General features: G+C 36.3%; 1 protein-coding gene across 2 annotated transcripts in view; it reads left to right on the top strand.

Annotated features, from left to right (window-relative positions):
• The window catches only part of mRpL1 (mitochondrial ribosomal protein L1), a 386,771-nt gene that overhangs the window by 324,004 nt on the left and 38,102 nt on the right, over window positions 1-24,665 (top strand). The window contains exon 11 of one of the 2 annotated variants that reach the window (XM_090395206.1): window positions 15,306-15,476. The exons of the other annotated variant lie outside the window; for it this stretch is intronic. The gene's annotated coding sequence lies outside the window, so the exon portion shown is untranslated. Of the gene's footprint in view, window positions 1-15,305; window positions 15,477-24,665 lie in introns of those variants that run through there. 2 annotated transcript variants of the gene reach the window in all.

Here is a 24,665-nt window from a genome sequence, read left to right as displayed (position 1 = left end):
TTTTGCAGATCTTACTGAGAAGCACTACAGGTAGGGATAATGGCGCTGGAGCATCACTGGAATAAATGTATTAGTCTTAATGGAGATTATATTGAAAAATAAAATATAATTTTGAAATTATAAATTCGTTTTTTCATTGTTAGGCTGATTACTTTTCAGACCACCATTGTATGTGATATGGTTTTTTTCATAACTAATAAAAAAATTCTGCAGGTTCTGTATTTCATTATAACAAAAATGAATATAAATAATAAATAAAAAAAAAAGTTATTAAATGTTTAAAGCCCTTCATGGCTTATGGGCCATCCTGTATTAATTATCGATAAACAATAATTTAGCAGGGTAAAGAAATAATAAAATTCACGAAAACAGGAAAGTAGGTAGCACTCACTGTTGAGCCAAGCTCCCTTTTCACAATGCACTGTCATATGTTCTGTTTTTTGACTTGTCTTTGCAAGATAACTGTATTTTTTGAATAACAATATTAAATAACAAAACCAAAAATAATTTGCATTATGTAATATTTTCAAGCATTCAATTAAGCAAAGCTAATTCATGTTGTGAGCTGTGAAAATCAGCTTAGGACAATACTATACTCCAATTGTGCACCTGCTTAAGGGATAAAAGTTTTAGAACAAGTTATATAGATGTGCTGCAGTATTTAATTAGATTGTGCTAATTTTATATTTTGTATTTTAATTACCAGTATTTTACTGATGAAATTATATTGGAAGAAAAGTACAGTTAATGTTGTGTGCACTGTTTGTGTTGTGAGCTGTGAAAATCAGCTTAGGTCAATACTATACTACAATTGTGCACCTGCTTAAGGGATAAAAGTGTTAGAAGAACAAAATATATAGATGTGCTGCAGTATTTAATTAGATTGTGCTAATTTTATTTTTTGTTTTAATTACTAGTGTATTTTGTTGATGAAATTATATTGGAAGAAAAGTACTGTTAATGTTGTGCGCACTGTATATACATGTAAGTTTAATATTAAATGAAGTGAATGCATTGATTTGATTAAAATTTTATTTATTGGAAATGATAACTATAATTTTGTTTAAATGCATACACAATATGAAAGATTTACATTTTTTCTCACACACTTCAAGTGTTTTTGATTTACTGCTTTCAAGCAAAGCACTTTAACTATAACACATAATGAGCCACATTTTTCTCACTTCATAACTGAAACAAAACCAGAAGTGTGTCATGTAATGGAGTATGCATGAAGTGAAGAGAACCCTATAATATTGCTGTTAGAGAAATGACATTTTTGAAACTCGGAAGCATATATTTATAAAGTCTTTCATATAGAATGAAAAATGTTTTAAAATTATCAATTGTTACAATAATAATGACAGAACAACTGTTGGTGGGAGGGAAGATATAGCAGGTCGAGTTTTTAATTACTACTTTTTATATGAAAACAGCTTTTCATATAAAAAGAAAACCAAAGTTAACTTAAAGGGATAAAAGATGGAAAGAAAGTGAAGATGATTGGTGTATGTTATGACTTTTAGAAAATTGGCAACTGAAATGCCAATTCAGTGCAACTGTTTCAGAGATTCTTAAAAAAAAAAAAAAAAAAATTTATGATATTCAAATTAAGGATTTCAGATCCAGACGTTCTATTTCCAACTGTCTGGAAATAAAACTTCTCTAAAGAATTTATATTGGCAGCTGCCTATAATTAAATAACTGGACAGTGAATATAATCTGTATAAGGGGGAAAAAAAAACTAAATTATACAAAAGAAAAAAATAATAATATGCTTTAAATTAATTTAAAATTAGGCCAAAAATTCACTCGCCACTTGTCTCTGTTTACTTGCTTGTGGCAAGTAGATTTCTGGAGCCCTGCCTTCACTTATCTATGATAATATAATGCAACAAATTATAAAGGTAAAAAAAAAAAAGTAACCAAATTTTTTATATCTTTGCATCACTATCAAATAGCTGTATATCTCCTATCAAATCCTTCCCAGCGTCATTAATGTAAAGGCTGAATAACAAAGGACAAATAACTGATCCTTGTGCTACACCATTGTTTATCCAAAATCTTACAGCCTCACATCCCCCTATATAGTACTTTTTGATATCTGTCAGCAGACATCCTCTTATCCACACTAATATTTTATAATCTAGTCCATATTTTCCAATATATATATATGCAACAGTCTTCCATGTTTTTCTTATCCTGTCTAAGTTTAGTCAAACATTTTTCCACCTTTTCCAATTCGATGGTAGATTTTCGAATAATTTCTTTTAATCGAGATAAGCTCTGTAGAAGTGGCGTTTTCACTCTATGGTGCTTGACTGCACAGAGGAAGACTTGGTGGTTCAAAATCTAGTTGTTGATTTGAGGATTTTCTAAGCCCTTTTTCAACTGGATCCCGAGTTAGTCAATCTCTGGCGTGGCAAGCATTTTTTTTCTCCTGGAAACTCAAAAAAATTGGCCATCAAACCCACACTATTTTCAAACATGAAAAATATTGTATTAGAGTTAGGGACCATGAGATGGCAGCACTTGCTGCAGTCTTCACTGCATACTGATTAATTAGTGATAACCTTGGGCAAGCTATCTCTGATTGGCTACTAGTGGAGATTGAACTACCCACTCAGTCTCCAAAAGTTAGATAGAGCTAAAACAGCCTTTCCTACTCCCTATATGGGAACAAAAAAGGTATTAGCTGATTTCTGATCAAGATATTTGTAATGTCAACTTATCCTCAGATAAATTATCATCATCATCATTGCAGCAGTACTTTTGTTCATCAGGACGAACACTCTCCTCAGTAGCAACAACTTGAGCTTTAGACACTGCCTTGTTATGACGAGTTTTTGGCACCACTTTTAAAGGTTGTAAAAACTAATAATATTGCTGCAGTTATATTATAAAATGCTATAATCTATCAAACGCTTTTGCAAAGTCCAAGAATATCACTGTATGATTCTTCCTTATCTAACACACTTGTCACCTTATAATAAAATGCAAGTAAATTATGCTGAAGCAAATAAACTGGCTCTATCGCTTTGACGGAAACAGTTATCTCTTAATTACGCCCTAAAAATAAAATCTCTCCCAGATCACCCTACATGGAATAGTATCTTCTCTCTGCATTGGGAAGCTCAATATCACACACACATCAAACTGCTATACATTCTTTTGGTATGCGTGTTAAAGAAACTGTGCAAGCTGTTAGTATGAATGTTGACAACATTAGCTACACTAAACATAACAGCATTCCTCCATGGCAGGTTTGCACACTATCCTGCAACCTCTCACTTTGTCAGCTACAGAAATCTTATACCCCATCATCCATTTACCTGCAATTGTTTAATGCACACAGAGCAGCACACACTGATTTCTTACCCATCTATACTGATGGTTCGAGAACTATCTATTCGAGAAATACCTCTGTTGACTGTGCTGCAGTGTTTCCTGACATTATTATCTCAAATCAGATTCCACCAGACTGCAGTAATTATACAGCAGAGTTACATGCCATTCAGCTTGCACTTATAAATATAAAAGAAAACTGCTACCAAAAGTGTATAATTTATACAGACTCACTGAGCTCTTTACAGGCTATCTCCTCTCCTATGTATAATCCACATAGGAGAGGAGATATGGGAATCCAGCAGAATTCAGTTCTGCTGGATTCCCAGCCACACCCGAATTAAGGGAAATGAATCTGCAGCTGCTAAATCAGCTCATACCTTCTCCACATACTGTTTCACAGTTACATATACAGACTACAGACAGCTTACAAGATCAGAGCTAATTGCTCAGTGGGAGTCAACATGGCAAGAAGCATTAACAAACAAATTATATAACATTAAACCTGAAATTAAACACTGGCATTCTAGTCAAAGTATACAAAGAGAAGGGAGGAGGTTTTCTTGCTAGGCTCCGCATAGGTCACAGTCACCTTACACATTCTCATTTACTGAGAGCTGATGATCCTCCCATACGTGAAAAATGCAACACACATCTACTATTCATCATATTCTGGTAGATTGCCAAAAATTAACAATAGAGAGGAATGACCTATTTTTTTCTGAATGACTATATTTTCACCTATCTAACAAGCCATACACACCCAGGGAAATGCTAGCAAACTCAGGCAAATTGCATGATGTTTTTAATTTTTTAGAAAGAATTAATTTGTACAAACACATTTGACTATAAATTTGTTTATATGTAAATACTGTTTTGCTTAACTTAACTTTTTATACATACATATTATTCAGTAGGTTAAAGAGCCTGTGTAGCTCAGTGGATGTGGCGTTTGCCAACCACCGCGCTTGGCCGCACGAAGGAAGACTTGGTTTCGAGTCTAGTCGGCGACTAGAGGAAATTTTTCTAAGCCTTTTTTCGACCGGTTCCCGAGTTAGTCGATCTCTGGCATGGGCAAGCAGTTTTTTCCTCCCGGAAACTCGGGTTTTTCGTCCTGTAAACTCAAGAAAATCGACCGTAGAACCCACATTATTTCAGACATTAAATATATTGTGTTAGGGTTAGGGACCACGAGATGGCGGCACATTTGAGCCGTCTCTCTTCATTGAGTACCGCTTAATTAGTGATAGCCTTGGGCCATCTATCTCTGATTGGTACCAGTGGAGATTGAACTGCCCACTCAGTCTCCAAAAGTTAGATAGGGCTAAATGGCCTCGCCTACTCCCCGTATACGGGGAATAAAAAAGGCGTTAGCTGATTTTTTTTAGCTGACATATTATTCAGTAGGTTAAATCTGACCTATGTATTACCGTAGGCCTTGATCTTGTATTTTGTATCACCCTGCTGTAATTTTGTTAATATGCAAATACCATAATGCTAAACTTAAATTTTATGCATATATGATGTATAATAATTCCTTTCTGACTCTTTAAGTATTAGTATAATAATGTTTGCTGTAATCTTACTATATGTAGATACTGCTTTCCTTGACTTGTTTTGTATATACATATGTTAACCTGTTCTGTTATCTATTTATGTACTGCTGAAACCTCTGCAGTAATTTTGTTTATATGTAAATACTGTTTTGCTTAACATAAATTTTGTGTATGCATCTTATTTACTACTTTATTTTTTGAATAACCATTTAGTTCTCTAGGACACCTTATCTATTTGTGTACCCTCTAGTAATTCTGTTTATATGTTTTGCTAAATTCAGTTTATACTACATTGTTAAATTTAATTTTCATCCATGCATATTATATAATAATCCCTTTTTGCCTATTTTTGTGCTGCTATAAAAGCATCTATTATAATTTTACATATACGTAGATACTGCATTCCTTGGCTTAGTGTTTCGTTTTTTGTGTATTAACTTATATTGTTAACTATTTTTGCACTACTGTAATAACCTCTGACCTTGTGTGTTGCTGTGCCCTCTGCAGCAGTTCTGTTTATCTATAGATGCTGCTTTGTGGAACTAGATTCTTGTACAGACATATTGTTTACAATTTTCTGTAAATGCTAATGTTGTAACTTTTAGTATGGCACAGTATGGCCTTTGCAGTTTTTATGCCAAATAAACTATAAACCAACCAACCAAGTAAATTACTAAAACAATTACTAAGACTTATCCTTTACAAATCCATGCCGACATCTTAAAGAATGTTATGTCCATCAATCCAATTCTGTATTCTATTCCTTACCAATCTCTCCAACACCTTGACCACAACTGCAGTTATACAGACTTGCCTATAGTTGGAGACTTGTGTCTTAGAACATGCTTGTGGAGTGGTACTGTTTTGCCTTCTTTCCACGCTTTAGGAACACTACCCACTGCAAGACCTTCATGAAATAACCAGATCAAGGGCATAACCAACTGTGGTGCACATTCCTTGAGAATCTTCCTCTTGCTTGCCATGTAGCAGAAAAATTCCCTTGTGTTAACCTTGGCCTGACCATCCAATCTGCTCTCATGCTGCAACTTTTCTTTCTTTACCATGCTTGTCATCTTTCTAGCCTGCACTTTATACTCTTCATCAATGATCTGATCACCACCAACTATCTTGTACACCCTCCATAACACTTTCTTTTCCAGCACAGGCTTGCTTGATTTCACTGTTCATTCCTTTCACTCCTATTCCATTTACTCGCTTAACCATCGGTATGCAGTCATACATTGTTTTTGTGAGATACTGCCTTGTGAGTTTCCATGCATTGTCAACATCTTTTCTGCTCAGCTCATCTACCCAAAATACTGATGCCAACCAACTACACAGTTTCCTATAATCACCTGCTTTATACTTCCACATGTATCCATTTTTGGCAGTGACCTTTCCTTGTTTCATCACTTCCCAAACAAGTACCTCATGATTGCTCTCATCAACTAGTAGCAGTGTCAACTCTTCATTAACAACTACATCTTGTGAAGTTATCACCAAATCCAAAATATTAAATCCTCTAGTTGCTTCAATCACATGCTGCTTAACACGTTCGCTGCCAACTACCAGTATACTCGTAGTTAATATATGAGCCACACAAGACAGCTACGAGTATACTCATATGACGCTTACCACCGGCAACAAGGTTACCCGTACTGACCTTAAAGAAGTGAAATTGCTTGGCGTACGGGAACAAACTATGCCGAAGTAGCATGGCAGCGAACGTGTTAAGATACTTGTCTCTCAGAAATTCCACAAACTCGCTCTGCTTGTTCCCATATGCTATCTCCTCCTTCCAGCCTTTGAAAGATTAACAGATGTGGCAGAAAACTCCCAACAGGAATGCAGTCAGGAATACATATCCACAGTTGAAATAGAAAAAGTAATCAAAAACCAAATGTGAAAAGGCAGCTGGAGTAGATGAAATTCAACCAGAATCAACCAGAAATGCTCAAATATGGAGATATAAAATTTTTACACAGTCACAACATTGCATAATTCAGAAGGCCTGGTCAGAGGTACTATAGATGGCTACTGTGAGAGTTCTGCTCTCATAGTACCCATCAATAAAAAGGGAAATAAAACTGAATGTGAGAATTGTAGATGTTAGAAATGCAGATGATGATATTGTAGAGGTGCTTTGCTACTGAGTGTTCCTGGTAAGATTTTTGCAAGTAAGAACAAGCAGGATTCAGGCCAAATAGAGGTTGTGAGAATCAGATTTTCACTTTAAGACATATAGTTGAGAAATCTTGGGAATATAACCAGGATTTTTATTTAAGTTTTGTAGATCTGGAAACGACATATGAAAAGATGCCAAGAGGAAATCTCTTTAAAATGCTGCTGTTATATGATGTAAATGGGATATTATCAAGCAGTTGTAAGTGAGCAGGTTGAATTGAAGGAGGTACAGGCAAACAGTATGATGTTAAATCAGGTGTATGACAAGGATGTACATTATCTCCATTTTTATTGGATCACATTATGAAGGAAAGTGGTATTAAATCTCATATGAAAATTGATGATGTTAATCTTCACATCTGTATTTTATGCGGATGATGTTATACTTCTGAATAAATCAAAATTCCCTGAGTAACTTTTATAATAATTGAATAACTTTTATAATAAATTTGGTATGAAAATCAGCAATAAAATATCAACTGTGTCCTGGATGATGAACCTATAGAACAAGTAAAACATTTCAGCTATTTAGGCACAATTTTAGTGAAGATGGTAAAGTAAATATGGAAATAGACAGCAGAATTAGTAAAGCTGGAATGGTAGGAAGTTAGCTGAATAAATTTATATGGATTAAGAAAGAAGTCAAACACTAAATTAGCTGTATACTAGACAGTGTTCAAACTAATTTGAACTTATGGATCTGAGACTGGGTTAGAATTAAAACACTTGATCAAAGACTAGATATGAGAGTCCTGAGAAAGATTAGTAGAATGAACAGATGTCATGAATGGCAGTATCACATTTAAAAATGTAGATATTAGGAAAGAACTTGCCATTGTTAACATTCAGGAATGTGTTAGTAGAATTAATCTCAGATGGTATGGTCACTTAAACAGAATGGGAGAGGAAAGATAGCAAAACAAGTGTTGTTTGCCGAGTCAGCAGTAAAAAAACCAAGAGGAAGACCAGGATACAAATGTGTTGATACATTAGAAAGGTGTCTTAGAAGACAGAAATATGAGATCTGATAATGTCAGTTTGACAGATAATAGATTAATTTGGAAAAAATTGTTGATTAGTGTTTAGTAATTATGTAACTTTTTAATGTAGTACTATCATTATTATCTGTACACACCCTTAGGATACATATCAGGAATTTGATAATGATGATATAGGAACCATGGTGCTGAAAATCATTTATTACTTCAAGATTGTGGTTGTTTAGCTTAATAGTGACTTCTGTTCTTTTCTGTAGAAGTTTATTTTTTACAACTGTTGACTTGCAACCCAGTCTGCCATATTTTTACATAAAACATCAGTGGTTTTGAACGGTTGGAATATTTGTGAGTAAAACATTATCTGTAAAGCATAAACTTCTTATGTTAGTTGTACTGCCAAATCTTCAGGAATATTCAGCCAATAATAAGGTAGGTTAAGTTTAAAAACATATGATGGTACAACATGACAAAATTTCATGCCGGCTGGGGCGTCGCCAGGTTAAACAAGGCCCCCGTTGTTTTCGCCAGGGAACCAGGGCGAACAGCGAAAAGTCAGCTACTGGAACAAATCTGAAAACAAACCCCAACTTAATATCACCAGAGTTAAAGATCGGTACTATCAACGTAAGAAGCCTGAATGGAGAAATGGAGCTAGCTGAGGAATTAGATAAGTACCAGATCGACATAATAGGGGTGACTGAAACAAAAAAGACCAAAACTGGTGAGATCTTTCTGAGCAATAAATACAAAATGTTATATTCAGGCAATGACAATCAAGGAAAAGAAGGAGTAGCCATAGTATTCAACACAAAATACGAGGCTAATCTTCTTGAATGGCAGTCAGTCTCAAGTAGAGTAATGTGGGCAAATATGAGAATGGGGAACTGGACAATGAGACTTATTTGTGCCTATGGTCCCACAGAAGGTTCTACTAAGGTAGAAGTGGAGGAATTTTTTGACGCTTTAGAAAAAGCAACTGACACAATGAAAAAGGAAAAGTTGGTCCTTGTTGGAGATCTAAATAGCAGAGTAGGAAATGACTGTGAGACATACAAAAATATTTTGGGAAAATTTGGAGAAAAGAGCAAAGCTAATAATAATGGCAAATATCTGTTGGATTTCTGCTCAGGACATGGACTGGTTATTACTAACACCATGTTCCAACATAAAAATGTGCACAAATTCACATGGAGAGAAGAGGCTAGGAATAAGAAAAGTCTCATTGACTATGTTATTGTTGATAGTGATGTTTTCTCCCTGGTGCAGGACACCAGAGTGTACAGAGGATTTGAAATTGGAAGTGATCACTATTTAGTCTTGAGCAGGATAAAATTGAATATTTCATATTGAAAAGAATAACATGTAAGAAAGTTTTAAAGCGAATAAAAGTTGAGCAGCTCTCAGATGTGAACTGTAGACTAAAATACAGAAATATTATTGAAAAGAAAATGAAAGAGTTTGAGAACAGGAATCAAACCTTGGAGATTCAGTGGCAAACTCTGAAGGAAACATTGATTGATTCTGCCAGAGAGGCATGCGGTGAGGTTGTGTGCAAGGATAAAAAAATCAGAACTCCCTGGTGGACACAGGAAGTTAAAGAGGCAGTGAAGGAAAAGAAGAAAGCATATCAAAAGTTCCTGGCAAATAAGTCAGCTTTTACTCTTACAGAATACTGAGACAAATGTAAGAAAGCTAAACAGTGTGTAAAACTAGCTAAACAAAAGTCATGGGAGGACTTTGGCAAGAATATAGAAAATAAATATCAAGAAGGTGGCAAAATATTCTGGAGGTTGTTGAAGAAGCTTAGGAATGGAGGAAAGAGTGCTGTAAAAGGAATTAGAGATGATAAAGGTGAAATGAAAACAGGAGAAAAAGATATCCTTGAAGTATGGAGTAATTACTTCGAAAAACTGCTAAATGAAACAAGCAGTGATGACAGCACAGTGATAAAAAACACTGACCAGGCATGCAGTCAGGAATACATATCCATACTTGAAGTAGAAAAAGCCATCAAAGGCTTGAAATGTGGAAAGGCAGCAGGAGCAGATGATATTCGACCAGAAATGCTGAAGTATGGTGGTATAAGAGTCTTACAGTGGCTGCACTGCATAGTTCAGAAAGCCTGGACAGAGGGACGAATTCCCGATGATTGGAGTAGAGCTCTCATAGTACCCATATATAAAAAGGGAAATAAAACTGCATGTGAGAATTACAGAGGTATTTCCCTACTGAGTGTTCCTGGCAAGATCTATGCAAGTATACTTGAGAAACGGTTGAGAAGAATTGTGGAAGAAAAGCTTGGTGAAGAACAAGCTGGATTCAGGCCAAATAGAGGCTGTCAGGATCAGATCTTCACTTTACGACAAATAGTCGAGAAAGCATGGGAATATAACAAAGATCTATATTTAAGTTTTGTCAATTTGGAAAAGGCATATGACAAGGTGCCAAGAGAGAAGCTATTCAATACGCTGCAGTTATATGGTGTCAATGGGGCATTATATCAAGCAATACTTAGTCTTTATTTGAGTTGTGAGTCAGCAGTTAGAATTGAAGGAAGTACAGGAAGCTGGTTTAATGTTAAATCTGGTGTGAGACAAGGATGTACATTATCCCCTCTGTTATTCATTATCTATATGGATCACATCATGAAGGAAAGTGGTATTAAACCTGATATCAAAATTGGAGATGTTAATGTCAGCTCTTTGCTTTATGCGGATGATGTTATACTTCTAAATAAATCCACAACAAGTCTGCAAGATTCCCTGACTAAATTGAATAACTGTTGTAATAGATATGGTATGAAGGTCAGCAATAAAAAGACAAAGACAATGAAAATAGGCAGAATCATTGAATATGTGAACTGTGCTGTGAATGGAGAACCTGTGGAACAAGTTAAACAATTCAGCTACTTAGGCACAATTTTTACTGAAGATGGTAAACTAAATATAGAAATAGACAACAGAATCAGCAAAGCTGGTATCGTGGGAAGTCAATTGAATAAATTCATATGGAATAAGAAAGAAATTAGTCGGAACACTAAATTAGCTGTATACAAGACAGTGTTCAAACCAGTTTTAACTTATGGATCTGAGAGCTGGGTCAGAAGTAAAACACTTGACCAAAGACTAGAGACCGCAGATATGAGAGTCCTGAGAAAGATCAGAGGCGTGAACAGATGGCATCAATGGCAATATCATATTAAAAATGAGGATATTAGGAAAGAACTTGACATTGTCAGCATCCAGGAATGCGTTAGCAGAGCTAATCTCAGATGGTATGGTCACTTAAATAGAATGGGAGAGGAAAGATTAGCAAAACAAGTGTTCTCTGCCAGGTTGGCAGGAAAACGACCCAGAGGAAGACCAAGATATAGGTGGATTGATATGGTACAAAGTGCCTTAGACGATAGAAATATAAGATCTGATAATGTTGGAGTCTTGACAAGTAACAGAGTGATTTGGAGGAAAATTGTAGATAGGAAGTTAGTAATGATGTAATTTTTTCATGTAGTACTGTCATATCCTGTACACCCCTTGAGGGTACATAGCAGGAATTTGATGATGATGATGATGATGAATTTCCAGGTGTGAATTGTGATGTCATTTTCCAAGAAATTTAGTTTGGTGTTATTAAGCTAAGCCTTCACAATATTGCCAACAGCTTTCACTCTTTGCAACATTGGGCTTAAAATAGTATTGCCTTTATGGTACGTTATTCACTACCTGTATCCTAAATAAATCTAGTAGAATTTCTTAAGTAAATTGAATTACAACTGCTATAAGAAATTTGGCAATGAAAGCAGTAGAAACATAAAAAAGAAACTATGAAAAAAAGATAATAAAAAGATTAGCTGCAATTTCTAGATGACCTATAAAAGTAATAGAATATTTCATCTAATTAGACACCAATTTTAGTAAAGATGACAAATTAATTAACATTAACATAGAATTTCAATTTACAATTTGCAGTATCAGAGGGGAAAAAATGGCAAAGATATAAAGATATGTATTGTGGAATATAGGAACATAAAAGAGCATCTAAAGAAGTTGAAATGATTTTGTACATAGAGATATTAGAAAAGAAATATAAGAATATAATTATCTAAAGTTAAATTGTATATAATTTTCCCTTTCTTTAGCTTTAAATAAAACTAAAGAAAGGGAAAAATATGAAACGTTATCAGTGTGTATAGTCGAGAGTAAAGGAAACCAAAACCAAAATGCTGACCACTGTGTAACCTTAAAAGATTTTTCTTTTAAGGTTACACAGTGGTCAGCATTCATTGTGAAGAATTTATGGAGATAAAAACACACGCTGGAGTAATTACTTACCTTATAATTATGAAAATTACACTTGATATTTCGACCTCTGAGATCGAGAACAATAACTCCCTTCCTTTTCTAGATGCTTGTCATGTGTCTTTCCTCAGGCTGCCTATCATTCACAATCTACTGCAAACCTACACACACAAACACTGGCCAACACATACTTAAAAATTCATACCATCATCCAACCCAGAACCTAGGGATCATCAACACCCTCAAGCATACAGTCTTAACAATTTGCTCCAATAAGCATATGCTGAAGAAAGAACATGAAATTAGTCAAATGTTTCTAACAAATGGCTACAACAAAAAAACAGTTCACAAGATCCTTCACAATAATACCATTAAAAGAAAAAGATTACAAGAATGCCATAGCTAGAGCATACATTAGGAGAATATCAGGAAAAATTGATAGAACACTGCATAAATATAATATTAAGGCAACCTTCAAACAGCCTACAAAATTAAAAAGTATACTCACCTGATCCAAAGATCCCCTTTCCTACCTTGCCCACTCAGGGGTTTACAAAATTCAGTGCACCTGCAACCTACCATACATTGGAGATACAGGATGCACCATCCCAATAAGAAAAGACAAACACAAACACCACATTAAATTCCTCCACTATGGTAAAACAGGCCTATCAGACCATGCTCTTCAAACATGCCACAGAATCAACTGGAAAGGCACCAAGTCCCTATACCATACCAAAACCTGCTTTCAAAGAAAGTTCAAGGAAACTTGTGAGATGAGGATACATTATCCAAATCTGAACAAGAATGATGGATTAATAATTCCAAGATTCTGGAGAACCCAGCTGCAACCTATAGCATCCAGAACACGATGGTAGAACCCCAACACAAGAAAATCTTAATATAAAATGTAGAGATGCACTTAATGTAGTTCTGGTATAAAACTATTTTTATTTATTTAGATTTATTTTTATCATCTGTATATTATTATACTTATACGTATTTAAAATTTGACTTATATTCATTAATTTATATTTATGTATAAATTTATTATTAGTAGTATTTATTATTTTATTCACATAATTGATACACAGTCAAAACAAGATATCATATAAACAAAAATTTGGCTGGTGATACAGAACAATTCAAATTCTACCCAAGAATCTAAGAATAGTCCTTCAGATAGCATCGTAAAATATGGACTGTTTTCCAAGTAATGCTGTCATATGGGGTCACTTTGTTCATGTTTAATTGTTCTAAATAGTGGGATAGCTTCTTTGAAGTTGCATCAAGTACACTGATAATTATTGGGATGACTTTGGTGTGTTTAAGCCACAGTCGGCCAACTTCGATTGCCAGATCAAGATATTTAGTAATTTTTTCCAGTTCTTTGTTGTTAATGTTGTTATCACTGGGTACTGCGATATCAATAATCCAAACCTGTCAATGTTCGATAATTGTGATGTCAGTTCTATTGTGTTCCAAATGCTGATCAGTTTGTATTCTAAAGTCCCAAAGAATTTTTACTGTTTCGTTTTCCAATACTGTCTCTATTTTATGCTGCCACCAGTTATCAGAAGTAAAGGCATATTTTTTGCATACATGCCAATAAATTATTTTGGCCACTTAATCATGGCAGTATTTATAGTCAGTTTGAGTTATTTTACTGCAGGCACTGATTAGATGTTCTACAGTCTCATCTTTCTGATCGCATAATCTGCATTTGCTGTTATTATTGATGTTCAAAAATTTTGCTTTGATTGCATTAGTTTGTAATGCCTGTTCTTGAGCTGCTAGAATAAATCCTTATGTTTCTTTTTTAATGTATCTGTAATTTATCCATTGCCACGTCTTTTTCACAATTTTGTCGGTCACTTTTGTCCTCAGTATCTCAAAGAAATTGGCCATGCAAGGGTTTATTTTTCCAGCACACATATCGGTTATTTTGTTGTTCCCTTTTGTAATCCGATTTGTTTCCTGTTGCTTTTAGAAGGCCTCTTGTGTAATTGCTTGAAGCATTGGCTCAGAGCTGTTGTTGATGTAACTTCTTAAACTAATTTCTTCTTCTTCTTCCACAGTCTGTCTCACTTGCAGCAGACCCCGTCCACCTATTCTCCTCGGTAGGTACAACCGGTCAACATCACTTCGTGGATGTAATACATGATGCATAGTCATTAGTTTTCTAGTTTTGCAGTCCAATTTGCCCAGGTCTTCTTTTGTCCAATCTATTATGCCAGCTGTGTATCGGATCACTGGTATAGCCAAAGAATTCATTGCTCTAATTGTGTTTAATCCATAGTTTTGTTTTCAGAATATTTCTAACTCTTTTGGTGTATTCTGATGGTGCCTGTTGTTTAATTTTCGAGTGGAGAATATCATTGGCTTCTAATATTCCTAGGTATTTATAGTGTTCATCAGCTGAAATTTCTTTTATATATTTCTCTTGATCAAAATTAAAACTGTTAGTGTCATTAATTTTTCTTCGTTTCTTAGATAAAATTGCACATTTATCTAAACCAAATTCCATTTTGATGTCCTGACTAAAAATATGAACTGTGTTCAATAAAGAGTCTATTTGCTGGGCCGATTTTCCATATAATTTCAAGTCATCCATATACAGTCATACCCCAACTTACGCTACCCCGACTTACGTGAATCCAGAGTTATGCGGTTTCATATATGTACATATTCCTGTCCCGCTTCATGCCTCACCACTAGTCATGTCTTTCTGGCGCCAGCCACATTCGCCAGTGTCGCACATGCTGTGAACAAGCACTGACGTGTTTCTCTCAGTCTCCATTCATACACGATTTTTATAGTCTACAAACCTTACGATTGTTTAATGTTATGTTCTTGATAAAAATTTTATCACATAAAAAAAATGATGATGTTGTCCAAAGGAAGCAAGTTCAATTCTTCTACAGCTAAGAAGAAAAGAAAAACATTGACTTTGGAAACAAACTCAACATTATTAAGGATTTTGAAGACAGAATGAAAATTTGTGAGCTAGCAAAGAAGTTTGAGCTACAGAATCCACAGTAAGAACAATCATAAAAGAAAGGTTTACAGATTTTGGAGGAGATAGATTCTAATGAGGAATAAATTGTAGCCACAAGGTAAGTAATAAAAAAATCATTAGCTTGCTATGAAGAAATTTTGCATGACAAGAAAAAGACATTATGCCATCAGACGAATCTATTAGATTTTATGAAACCATTGACATCGAAATAACTTTCTTTTTTTTTATGTACGAAAAACTACAATTATGATTATATTTCTTAAAAAATATAGGTGTTTTTGTAAACCTTTGGTCCCAATTAACTAATATTTTGTATGTTTTGTGCAAAATTATACCCGAGTTACGCGAATTCGACTTACGTGCTTTTTGTTGATCCCACCTACTCTGCGTAACTTTGGGGTATTACTGTACAACAGATGGGAAATTTTAATATTACATTTAGGAATTTCATATCCAAGTTTTGTTTTCTTCAGAATCATAGGCAAAGGTATCAAAGAAATGTTGAAGAGCAATGGTGACAAGGAATCACCTTGGATAATTCCACGTTTAATGCTGATATCTCCAAATCATTCATTATTCACTATTAAAGTTGTTTTCCATGATTTCATAGCAGCAACCAGAAACGAACATATGTTTTTGCTAATTCCAAATATTTTTAGTGATTTTAGGATCCAGAAGTGTGGGAGGGAATCAAATGCTTTCTTGTAGTCTATTGATGCCATGTTTAAGTTAGTTTTTTGTCTTTTTGAGGATCTGGTCTAGATTTTTGAAAATTGCCTCTTTGTTCAATCGTATAAATATGATTATCTGATAAGTAGTGGTATATGGAATTTGCTATGATTGCAGTGAACAACTTAAGCATAGTTGGTAGGCATGTTATTGGATGATAGTTACTTGGGGCCGCACCCTTATCCTTATCTTTCATGAAGAGAAGTGCACCCAGATATCATCCAGTCTTCCACTGAGCCTAACTGCAACAAATAATTAAATTGTTCTGCCATTCGATCATGTAGACTGGTTAGATGGTTTAACCAAAATCCACGTAGTTCGTCTTTGCCAGGTGCACTCCAGTTTTTTAATTTTTAATCTTGAACACTGACCATTTCTTTAGTGATAATGACATTTTGCATTTGTTTTTGTTTCATTTCTGATTCTATTTCCTTAATCCATGAGGCATTTTTATTGTGTTCAATAGTGTTATCCCAGATTGACTTCCAATATTTGAGTGTTTTTTCTTTTCCTGGTGAATGATGGCTTGTATTTGTATTTCTATGGAGAGACTGAAAGAACTGACGTTGGTTCTGTCGAAATTGCATATCTTATACATATTGGTTTATTCTTGCTTCATATCTTTATTATTATTATTATTATCATTTTTTTTTACCAGAGGCTAGGGTAAATGATTAAAAAAGCATTTAGATCTATCTTACTTTTGTGTAGTGACATGTAGCCTGTGTCCTGTGTATATGTATGTCTTCCTGATGGTGACCTCGATATAGAGATCGAGTAAAGTGTTATTTTCATAATTATAAGTAAAGTAATTTCTCCAGTGTGTTTTTGTTTCTATACATTCTTCACAATAAATAAAACTAGAAGAATTTTATGAAGATCTACAAAATGCAATAGACAAAATAAAATGGAATATGCAATAATAATTAGTGATTTAAATGCAAAAATTGGCAACATGGCTAATTCAAGGTATATGCTAGCAATTTAATAAATAAATAATCAACAAAACTGGAATGAATCTACTAGAGTTTTATATGAATACTTAATTAAGAATAAATAATATATTCTTCAGATATAGGAAGTGGCCATCAGTTAGCTTGAAAAAAAAAAAAAAACACGTTTAAAAGGAATGAAACACAACATAGAGAGAACAACAAAATTCAGGATGCAAGTATTCTAGGGTGAAAGAATAAGAGACGAGACCTATACCAGATACTATATACTGAAAGAGATGCAATAAAGGAGATACTATATACTGGATAAAGGATAAAGGAGATACTATATACTGAAAGAGATGCAATATTGCTTGTAAAAATGGAAAAATTGTGAACATGGCAAGAACCATAGCATGTGGCGGTGAATTTGAGCTGTGCTGAAGAAAGTGAGTTTTTAATCGTTGAATAGTCCGATTTTTTACGTTTTTGAGTGCTAAATTGTTTCTCTGGAATAAGAGTGTACTATAGTGGTTGTTTTTTGAAGTTAGTGCTGTCGCGATATTGTGTATTTTGTTTACCGAGAAGACAGGGGCGATGCATAACGGTGGAAGACAAGATGAAGCTAAGTTTTCATTACTGTATTTAGTTTTATTTCATTTAATTCAGTGTACTTAATGTTTTGTTTTGGTTGTAATTGTTTATACTTTTCTTATTTATTTATACTCCCTAATACTTATTTAGCGTTTATTTTTGAAATTATTTTGAATAATTAATGATTACGATAGTAGTCCCTCGGCAGTAACGAATGATAGCAGATTCAGCTGCAGTCGCAAATGGCGTGTTGCCGAGTCCTCCGCCATTTAGGCACTCTATTATAAGCAATATAATAAGGGAGTTTGTGGCATGCAGTATTTGTTGCATGTATGTGTCTCGGGGATTGGATGTCTGGCTTGTGAGAGAGAATGGGGTGTGTGTATGTGTGTGTGTTTAAAGTGCAGGCAGTGGGAGGAAATAAATGCAGCAGATATCTCAATAACTGACCTTGTTGCTCCAGGGACGGGAAATGAATACAGGAAGACGAGTAGTGTGATAGGAAAGAACGAAAAAAAAATGTGAATGAGAAAATAATAGTTGATAGTGTAGAAGGCATGAGTGACTGTGAAAGTTTAGATGGTTTTGTTTGGGAGAGTGAATTTTGATTTAAAGTGACTGACCTGCAGAGGGAGATAGAGGAGCTGAAGGAGGAGATGGAATGTCTTGGGAGAAGTATGAAAGATGAGATTAGAAGAATGGAAGAGATAAATGCAAGGCAAATCGGAGTAGGGGAGAGAGAGAATTTTGGGAATGATAGGAGAGAAATTTGTGAATGATAAAAGAGGAGAGAATGGAATTGGATATGGAAATGGAGAGAATGGAAACAGGAGAGAGAGAGGTATGGAAGTGCTAGAAGAGGAGAGATTGGAACCAGTAGGCGAGACGGAATGAGAGAGAGGCATGGGAGTGCTAGAGGAGGAGAGAATGGAAACAGTAGGAGAGACGGAATGAGAGAGAGAGAGGTATGGCAGTGCTAGAAGAGGAGAGAATGGAATGAGAGAGAGGTATGGGAGTGCTAGAAGAGGAGAAAATGGAAACAGTAGGAGAGAGGGATGGGAATGAAAGAAGAGGAGAAAATGGAAACAATAGGAGAGAGGGAATGGTAAGAGGTATAATGTATGGGGACTCAATGATCTGTGGTGGTCAAGATAGGATATGTGTGGAGTGTTTGCCAGGAGGAATGATAGAAAGTGTGGCTTTGGCAGTTAAGAGAGGTGAAAGGGTGGATGAGATGATTGTGATGGTGGGAACAAATGACTTGAGTGGTGGTGTAAATAGGGCAGTGAGAGATATGAGATTCTTACTTGAGGTGGTATGAAAGAAGACACAGAGAGGAAAGATAGAGTGTGTGTGTGTGTGTGTGTGTTGCCTAGGTATGATAATGACGAACTGAGCAGAAGAGTGGTAATATTGAATGACATAATAGCTAGAATGTGTGACAAGAGAGGACTGGAATATGTGGATGCTTGGAGTTGCGTTTGAGAACAGAGAGGAATTGTATGCAAGAGACCACTTACATTTGAATGAGGAAGGACGTAGGCATCTGGAGAGATTGCTGTTCTGAAAAAGTCAGTGTGTCCCAGGGAGGATGGTAGCAGGGGTGGCCTCTTGTGGGAATGGGTACTTGGGAGAGAGGGGGGGACTACATCAGGTAACACTGAGCCCAGTGGAGTCTAGAAAGGATAATGCTGGGTATAGAAACAACAGCATTTATATGCTATATACTAATGCCAGGAGTATCTGGAATAAGTGAGAGGAATTGGTGGGGCAGATAGCATCAGCATGGCCAAACATTATTGGGATCACTGAGACATGGTTAACAGAAGAAGATATAATAACAGGAATAGAAATCGCTGGGTACAGCCTTTTTTGGCAGGTTAGGAAGGGAAAGCATGGTGGTGGAGTACTGCTTATAATTAGTAACGACCTATGTCCTCTAAGAGTGGAGACTTTGGAAGGCAGTGACACTAATGATTTTGAAAGCATATGGTGTGAGGTAGAGGTGGGCAAGACAGGATATTTAGTGGGGTGTTGCTACAGACCCAGTAGTACAGAGGGTGGGGACCAAGAAATGTTTAGACAGTTGAGTTTGGCAAGTGCAAGAAGAATGATTGTTATGGGAGATTTTAACTATATTAGTATAAACTGGGGAGAGGAAGATGCATGTAGCAATAAGGGAATGGAATTTCTAGAATTCTTGAGGGACAAATGTCTTAGGCAACATGTAATAGAGGGAACAAGAAGTTCAAGAGTTTTGGATTTGGTTATAGTATCAGAAGAGTTGATAATAACTGAGATGACATCTCTCCCACCAGTTGAAGAGAGTGACCATATGGTTTTGACTTGGAAAATGAATAGACATGCAGGAGTATCAAAGCAATGGGAACATATGTGGAATTATAAGGCAGGTGATTATAATAGTCTAAGACGGCAACTTGGGGAAGTTTCATGGAGGGAGGAATTGGAAGGCCAGGATATCATTAGTGCATGGGAAATTATGAAAGAATATTTGTTAGCAGCAATGGTAAGTTGTATACCACGAATGAACAAGAGGACACAATTTGGAGTAAAGTGGATGACAAACAATATTAAACAGGAACTGCATGCGAAAAAGAGGCTGTGGAAGAGATATAAGGAGACAGGAGAAGAGAAGATGCATGAAGAGTATAAGACACAGGCCAGACGAGTGACTAGTATGGTAAGGAAGACGAAACTGGAATATGAGAGGAGATTAGCCCTGAGATCCAAAGAAAATCCTAGGGAATTTTTTAGATATGTGGCCAGTAGGAGGAGAAATGACTGTGGAAGAATGATATTGTGAGATAAAAATGGAAATAGAGTGACTGATGCAGAGGACACAGTAGAATCGTTCAATGAACACTTTATTGGAGTATTTCATCCTGGAGGAGTCAGTTTTAATGCTAGGGGGATAGGGTAGGTTCAAGGTTTAGAGGTACAGGAGGAAAGTGTGTTTCAAATACTGAGTACTCTGGATGTCAGTAAAGCTGTGGGACTGGATAGTATTTCACCACGAGTTTTGAGAGAATGTGCTAGGGAACTGACAGTGCCTTTGACCTGGCTTTTCAATGAAAGTCTTGCTGTGGGAAAGGTGCCCATGGAATGGAAGGAAGGTAAGATATTGCCATTGCATAAGGGCGGTAGCAAACTGGAAGCGTCTAATTATAGACTAGTTAGTAAGATCTTGGAGAAAGTAGTGGAGGACCGTATACAGCATTGGGCAGATGAGGGTAATGTTATCTGTGAGAGTCAACATGGATTTGTGAAGGGGGCACTCTTGTTTTAGCAATATGCTAGCCTTTTATGATAAAGTTATAAGAGCATTAGATGAGGGAAAGGCATATACTGCCATTTTCTTAGCAAAGGCATTTGACAGGGTGCCACATGATAAACTGATATTTAAGTTGCAGCACATGGGTCTGAATGTCAGATTGGTCAACTGGATTCAGGATTGGCTGTCCGATAGGTATCAGAGAGTTGTGTATGGTTAGGCAGTTTTAAGGAAGCAGAGGATTACAAGTAGGGTCCCACAGGCTCAGTACTGAGACCTATATTGCTTAATCTTTATATCAATGACATTGTCAGTGGATTTAAAAGGGATATTCAGTTGTTTGCAGATGATGTGAAGCTGGTAATGATTATTAGTAATAGTGCAGATGCGGCAGCCCTGCAAGAGGATTTTAATAAGCTGGATAGATGGGCAAATGAATGGGGGTATTGGTTTAATGCAGCAAAATGTAAGGTCTTGAGGTTTGGGAAACATCGATGGGACACTTCATACTCTATGGGAGGAGATACCGGAGGAAGTAGGGGAGACAAGAAATCTGGGGTTGATAATTGATAGAAAACTGAAAGTTAGGGGACATATTGCAAAAGTGGTGAAGGTAACACAGAAGATTGCTGCAATAATGAGAAAGACACTGACCTGCAGAGATAAAATGGTTATCATTCCATTGTATAAGACCCTGATCAGACCACACTTGGACTATTGTTCTCATATTTGGTCCCCAGGATTTGAAGGGGATAAATTAACTGTGGAAAGGGTACAAAGGCGGATAACAAAGATGGTTTCAGGACTGTACAATGATAGTTATGAGGCTGAGAGAATGTGAACTGCAGAATTTGGCTGGTAGATAAAGGAGTGGTGATATGATTGAGACTTTTAAACTGTTGTGAGGTGGTTACAGGGTTGATACTGGGGAGTTCTTTCACTTGGTTGGACAGCGGGAAGGAGTGATGACAAGAGGCCATCCCTGGAAGTTACGAAAGGAACTTCCAGAGATGGCCTCTTGTCATCACTGTGAGCAAGAGTGTGAGGAGTTGTTTCTTTGTATGGAGGGTGGTTGAACCATGGAATACATTGCCTGATGGAGTGGCGAGGGCGAGACCGGTCAATGAGTTCAAGGAGTGGTATGATTGACTGTGTGTTTCTTAGGAAGGACCTCCCATGATGTGTCTTTTGACTCCATGGAGGCCTGAATAATAATAATAATAATAACAACAACAACTAGAAATGTTTAAAAGCGGAAAACAAATAAACAACAGAAAAAAAATTTGACTCCCTTTAAAGGCATTCACATGAAGGAGCAAAAGAAGCATCAAATTTCTTTATCCTCAAGGGGTTTACAGATATGATAGTACTACATGAAAAACTTACATCATTACTAACTTCCTATTGTTACATCTCATGTCTCTTCCTTTATGTTATTTCTCTTTTATCTTTCTGTCTTATTGTTCCTATATTTCTATGCTTTATTTATCTCTCATACATATCAGGGATTTCATTGCCGACAAATTTATTTTTTGGATGACTGCACCAGCCAGCAACCAATTTCTGATATTCAAATAGTTAACATTAATTAACATAGGGATCATGTGATGTGCAGTCGTGGTTCCTTCCTGTCTTTCTTACATGAATTGTTTCCCCTCCCTGCATCGTATATATTTTAGCTACGGCCAATTGGTCATCCTAACTCTGAACTGTTTTAACAAGGTTCTAAAACATAGATCTCTTAAGCACATTTAAAAACAACAATTTTGGTCCTGAAACACAGCTTTCCTTTGCTTATTTTATAAGGACAATATTAGTTCTAAACACAGATCTCCTTAGCTTATTTAATATTAATAATCTCAGTCGAGTTGATACACCTTTGAGTGAATATATGTACAGTACTCCCTTAGCCCTGTTCCTGGAAGTATAAGCTTGTCCTTATCCTTAGGTTTTCGTTGTCTCTGTGTTGGGTCGGAAACAAATTGGCTTACGGAGTGAGTCAGTCCTTTTTCCGACACAACAAAGCCCCCCCCTCCTTTAATTAAAATTTTTTCTTAATGGAGTTGCACAAAAAAATTTCTTTGTTTCTTACTTTTCATCCCCCCCCCCTCTCTCTCTAAAACAAGAATTTCTCCCCAAGAAAATTTTTGTCCTCAGTTTTCCTCAGTGGGGTGGTCTTTCCAATGCACATTGACCTTCGGAAGTAACATGATATATGTGTGGGGTTTGATCCGCACATGCTGCTCGCTCAGATGTGTGCTCTTACTTTCAGCCAAATTATCCTTTTCTATCTCCTTGCTTTGCCCTTCACCTGTGACCAAATTGCTAAATGGTATCAATCTTAGACTGAGTGTCAGTCATGGGGTCTTCCCTTCCTTTCTTCAGTTCTGCTTCCTTCCTGTATTGAGTCTCGCAGAGCAAGGGTTTGTCCTCCTTTCCTTTGCATTTGAACTTCTGATTCTTTGTTCCGTTATCCTTTCTTCCTCGGAACTGAATGCTTGCTTTGCGATAGTCACATGAGAATCCGTGTTTCTTTAAGAAGTCCTCACCTAAAATCATCTCCACATGAGAGAGCGAGTTCTTGGGTAGAACTAGGAAGTTATGCCAGGCATATAAGCCTAATCCTGTCAATTCTTCTTTTAACCTCGCACGCTTTTGCGCATGAGCCATAGAGGGGGGGGATATCCCTAAGAGTCTAATGGATTTCCACAATCTCTTAGTTCTTATGTTCACACAGGTACCCAGTTCCCTGGGGCAGTTCTCAGATATTATAGAAACCTGAGAGCCGGTGTCTAAGAGTGCATTAATATCCCTTCTGCATATCCTTGTTTTTATGGCCATCCCAGTGAATTTTCTCCCTCCCTTTTCATTTGGTTTGGCACAAATGTGAGATGTAGTTTCAGGTTAATACTTGAAAGTTGCGAGCAATGTGCCCTAATTTGTTACATCTGAAGCAGCTAGGAATCTCTCTTGGTGGAAACTTCGTCTAACCTCTCCATCCAAAGACAAAGGAGAGTTCGATCCACTTTTTGCAGATATTTCCGTTAACCTTTCCATCAGGGAGTCTATTCTATCGAGCACAGGCTGTTGCAATTTTTCTACTTCCCGATGAATGAAATTAGTTACCTTTTCTTCCTGAACCATTTGAGAACTCTGACCATTGGAAGGATTTATCGTTAACTGACTGATTACTAAGTCAAGTCGTTCTATGAGCGGCTGTTGTAACTTTTCTACCTCCTGTCTGACCCAAGGAGCGAACTTCACTAAAGTTACAGGCGTCAATAGCGACATTACAGACGGATTCAGTTTTGCTTCTTTCAACACTTTCCTGCACTTTCTGACATTTCTCCACTTCTTTTTCTCTTCCCTCCCTTGTTTGACTTGGGCTCCTATTATTTCCTTTACTATCCTTCACAACATTTATGTGGCTTGCAGAGGCTGCAGGGCAGATGTCCCCATGCAGCTGTTCTCTTTCTATAACGTCATCATGGTATTCTTTTAAGTTAGATATCCCCTTTGCAAACGCTGTCTCCGTTAGTTCTTGTCTTAGGCCTACTCTGAAAAGTTGGAACACGGTCCAGTCCAAATGGCGTTTCTCATCCTCAGGTACACTCAGTGTATTAGCAAATGTGAGTAACCTGTTATAGTATTCGGGGACGCTTTCCTTTTCTTTCTGCTTTATTCCTTGGAGCTTCTAGCGGTTTGGTCCCACGTTTTT

This window comes from Typopeltis vanoorti, chromosome 7 (assembly GCF_054136105.1).
Source record: "Typopeltis vanoorti isolate ZY-2024b chromosome 7, IOZ_Tvanoo_1.0, whole genome shotgun sequence".
NCBI lineage: Eukaryota > Metazoa > Arthropoda > Arachnida > Uropygi > Thelyphonidae > Typopeltis > Typopeltis vanoorti.
Note: the sequence above shows the minus strand (reverse complement) of the source record. Positions and strands in the feature narration are given on the sequence as shown.